We start from the raw sequence: 5,063 nt of genomic DNA on the forward strand, positions 1-5,063 counted from the left end.
AGAGGTTCCTCGTTTCTGCGGTGTCACACGGAGCGATGTGTGCTACCGCAGGAGCGACGAACTACATCGTTACTGCTGCAGTAACGATAATCGAGAATGGAGACCCATGTCACCGATGAGCGATTTTGCACGTTTTTGCAACGATGCAAAATCGCTCATCGGTATCACACGCAGCAACATCGCTAATGCGGCCGGATGTGCGTCACAAATTCCGTGACCCCAACGACTCCGCATTAGCGATGTCGCAGCGTGTAAAGCCCCCTTTAGTGGGAGTGGTGTACAGGGTCTTAGCAGTAAAGAGTATTCCATATTTCTGCCAGATACCCACAGAGATATTGAAATCTGAAAAAAGAGACTTCTGCTCATTGAAGGTAAGAACTGCTCACATAGCGTTCAACTCCACAGCAAACGAGTGCTCTAGCACTGGCATCTCAGCAGGGATATTCCCCTACTACACATGTGTGTCTAGGTCACTGTGACAGTTTACAGGACATAACTCAGGGCACCTAGACAGAAGGCAGAGGGACTACTTTCTATTTCTGGTGTAGAGCTTAGTACAATATATATATATTTATACTATTACATGGGACACATGTACCTTGTATTACCATTATTCGCTGTATATGAACCCCTTTTCTCCGGGCATTATTTGTCTATAGCATTTTTCACGAACCTGAGGCAACTGAGAACCCTTCAGTGAAGGAATTCCACTAACCCTCACAATACCTACCAGGGGCCTCCCTGCAGTAACTCAGGTAGTTGTACCCATTCTCTTTCCGCATTCTATGTGTTCTTCTTCTTTCTTCTTTTTTTTCTTTTTTCTTCTTTTTATTTCTATCATGTAGTTCAGGGGTTTATAGATATATGTCCTGCATCTCATATTTCCTTTAGTGGTGCTTCTTACCCATTCTCATATCATTTACCCTAGTATTTCATGATCCTGAGGCGACTGAGAACCCTTTAATAAAGGAATCCTTTTTCACCTGAATTGTCAAGTGATACTTACCAGTGACTATCACGTAATGTTACAGGTAGTTCCATTTTCTTCCTCTTCTTTCTCTCCTTTCTTCTTTGTCACACGGTCCATTGTGTTATAGCCCACGTGTCATAATAACACTTGTACCATCTTTTCATTTAGATTCCACCTACAATTATTTACCGATTCCAGTTCTGGAATAGGCTTTCATCATCTACTCACTAGAATTCTCAAGTTCATAAGGTACTGAGACATATACATGTTCACACCATTATAAAGAACAAAGTATAAACATTGAGGTTTTTCTCACACCCATGTTCCTGTGTTCTTTGATATGATATGTGTTCATTTCCTTCACTATATAGGATTGCAAGTTTTCCATTTGTACCTTAATGGCAATGACGCTATACAATTGAACACATATCATCCTGTTATCCATATAGGTGTGTATTTACCTGCTTGACTATTTTTGGTTGTTTGATCCAGAATGTTTCTCCAGATAGGTCATGTGGAAATTTTCTTTCCTCAGTACAAATGTTTTCACTATGGCTTTGGAAAATTTTTTTGTATGTGCATCATGGTCATTTGACCCATTGTACTCTCAAGTAGCAATATATTGTACTGTTATGTTGTACTATGTACTAATTACGTGTTTATATGGTTTTGTAACCCTTTATGATCTTAGATAACTTTATCCTTGATAAAGACCTAAAAACAAGCTCGAAACGTTGGATGAATTATCCTTTTGCACAAATAAAGAATTTTCAGCATTCTAAGAGTTCTTTTCTTACGTTATTGATCACTATAGTGTGCCAGAGCTATTTCTATTGAATTAACTCTTATTTTTTCTGAGCACCTGCTATATACACAGTGAGCCAGACATATTCAATTTTCATTCAGAAGGCAGAGGGAAGCCTTAGCAGCTGAGCCTATATCTTGGCTTGTGAGCATTAGAACAGGCCGGCGATTACAGGGTAACATGAAAAATGTCCAGCTTGCATTATGACTAGAACATGACAATATCCTTTTAAGTACTAACCTATGATGCGTTCCTAAGCAGTTGATGTTATATGTTCTACATTTCATTTTCTGCATACTTTACAAGTAGTAGAATTTGCTTTGATATAGGCAACTGGATTTTCACAATGAAAAGGCAAAGGATAACGCCCGAAAAAGACGCCATACATTATGTCAGTGCCATCACTGACAAACCTGGATTGACCATGAAATACATCAATCCCCTTAAAGGTGAGTTAAAACAAGTTTTAACTAAATTGCCTTAATATTGTCATGCATTAGAATGACTGTCTTAGGTAATGATAAATATTTTCTACAGGAAGAGGAGTGTTTGCTGAAACTGAAATCGAAAAAGGGAGTTTTGTTGCAGAATATCGAGGTGAGCTCACGTATGCACTTACGATGGTAGACAACTACTCGAGATTTATGGTTGTGGTACAAGTCAAAGATCTAATGGCCCATACTGCAGCGAAGGTCTTCCAAGCACACTTATGCAGACCTCATGGCTACTCAGAGAGAGTCCTCACAGATCAAGGCACTGCCTTTGAAGCGGAAATCTTCAAGGACTTCTGCAGCTTTTACCGATGCAGGAAGATGCGTACTACACCCTACCATGCTCAAACCAATGGTTATCAACCTGCTCAGGACTTTACCCCATATTCCAGATGTGGCCTTACAAGTGATTTATAGAGGGGTAACAATACGTTGGGATCATCGGATCTAATCTCCCTTTTTATACACCCTAAAATCTTGTTTGCGTTAGAATAAACAATAACATCATAAAGGTATAGCAGTACCGTTTCAAAGTTTCGGTGTCCCAAGCAGCATTCCATCAGCCTCTGGAAGGTTCCTGGCAAATTGCACAGCTCGAAGGGCATGCTTTTGAACTCGCAGAGACCCATCGGGGTGGCAAAGGCGGTCTTCTTCCGGTCTGCCTCAGCAACGGACACTTGCCAATAGTGACTAGTGAGATCAAGGGTAGAAAAATAATTTGCAGTTGTCAATGCAGCTAGCTATTCCTCAATACAGGGGAGTGGTGCTGTCCTTCTTCTTTAACAGGACCAACGGAGCTGCCCAGAGGCTACAACTGTCACGGATAACCCCAGCCTCCTTCATGTTGCTCAATATGTCCTTGGTACACTGGTAATGTGCAGGTAGATTTGGCTTATATCTCTCTTTGATGGGTGGGTGTGCACTTGTGGGGATGTAGTGTTTGACCCCTTTTATTTTTCAAAAGTCTAGCGGATGTTTGCTGAAGACTTGCTCGTATTCTTGCACTAGCCTGTAGACCCCCTTCTTGTGATGTGAAGGTGTGGAGTCAGTGCCTACGTGTAATTCCTTACACCACTCCTCTGGCTGACTTGGTGAGCTGTCACTGAATGGGTGGGCTGAAGCAATGGTGGATGCTGCTGTTTGGATAGCATGTGTATCTACTGAGAACAGCTTATCAATGGTGGCAAATCGGAGCAGCTTAATCTTTTGCTCTCCGCAGTTCAACACTCTCATGGGCACTCTTCCCTTCCATATTAATGAATAAAACTATGATGTAAATAGCATATAGATACCCCACAAATGCAGATAAAAGTAGGTTATGGGAAAAGGGGGAAGAGAGAAACAGGAAAATAGTGGAATAAAGTATAACTTCCAGGTGGGAGAGGAAATGGCAGCACAGCCAGTGGAGGTGAAGCAAGGGGAGCCTGCAACTAAAGAGTTGAGAGCGTTATCACATGGTGACTGAGCCTGATTGTAACGGGAGCATAGAGGTGCCGATCCTGTCTTACCTGCGTTGGTGTAGAAGTGGGTGTCCTGTGGTGGAGTCAGCTATGTGCAGTGGTGGCCGTGGGTTCTTTTATGTGCGACCGTAGTAATAGCTGTGCCCACTTCCTGTATGGGAGTGGAATGCAGTGAGGCTAATGGAACGCACGCCTGCGCATTTGTGTTTAACGTCGCGCATGTGCAGAACGGAGAAAAGGCTGCGCTCACTTCCTAATGAAAGGGAGTGAGACGCAGCTGGGAAGGGAAGGGAAAAGATTAGGGTTTGGGGATGATGAAAGGGCTTTCTACGGGCAAGGATGGCAAAGGGTGGCAGTGACGGAAAGTCAGGCAGATGGTCCTGTCCTGTCCTGTCCGTCCGTCTTTTTGTATCATGAATTGGAAAGACTGCAAGGGGGAGGGGAGGTGCTTGTGCCCAAAAGGAGGAGTTATTCAGATTCATTGCAGTGGGCGGCGGCTGCAAAAAGTACCATTCTCCTTGTTTTTGCTCTGCAAAACAGCCTTTTCAAGGGTTTGGCTTGGGTGACAAAATGTCTTCTGTAGGCGTGGGTTTGTCTCCCTCTCCCTAAGATGTGTCCGGTATAGGCCAGGGTGCCACTCAAGGCCGTAACCAATTCGGGTTATAGCTTCTCAGCCTTTTGGCTAAGATCAAGTGTAGTTTCGGAGGACGCTACCTTGGTCGGTACTGGAAGGTGCCTGGGATTGCACGTCTGCCGGCCTTGAGGGAGTGTGTGCGCCTTCTGGTGACACATAGCCCTCTTGTGCCTGGACGGTTCCCAGGCAACGGGAGGCGATCACCTTTGTTATTTTGAAGTCCTACTGATAAACAGAAAAAAAAAAAATTAAATCTGTTCTTATCAGTTTAATATCTGATACGTCCCCTCTCTAGGGACCATATATTAAATGGATTTTTAGAACAAGGAGATGGAAAAAATCTTGCTCTGTCCACTCCACGCATTGACCTGGTATTGCAGTACCTCCAGGACCGGTGCACCCCTTCTTAACCGAGTTTCCAAAAGCAGAACTCAATTCACCTGATTCAAATGAGCCTCATTAGTGAATTGAAAGAAAGCAAAAACTTTATATGCACCTCAATTTGGCCAATTCACTTTTCACACTTTCACCCTTTTTTTTTATCTTTCACACCTTTTACTTGCTTTATTGATGCAAAAGCTGTGCCAAATAGCAAACTCATCTCCACTCAACTTGACCAACTCTGCTATGTCCCGTGCAGTATCTTATTCTCAGTCTTATCTAGATCATTTGCAATTGAATAGAATAGATCCCTTTTGGACAC

The 5,063-nt window shown here is 43.0% G+C and overlaps 1 pseudogene; it reads left to right on the plus strand.

Annotated features, from left to right (window-relative positions):
- Positions 1-4,559: 4,559 nt before the first annotated feature.
- Positions 4,560-4,765, plus strand: LOC142285889 (U2 spliceosomal RNA; annotated as a pseudogene).
- Positions 4,766-5,063: the final 298 nt, after the last annotated feature.

This window comes from Anomaloglossus baeobatrachus, unplaced genomic scaffold (genome assembly GCF_048569485.1).
Source record: "Anomaloglossus baeobatrachus isolate aAnoBae1 unplaced genomic scaffold, aAnoBae1.hap1 Scaffold_63, whole genome shotgun sequence".
NCBI lineage: Eukaryota > Metazoa > Chordata > Amphibia > Anura > Aromobatidae > Anomaloglossus > Anomaloglossus baeobatrachus.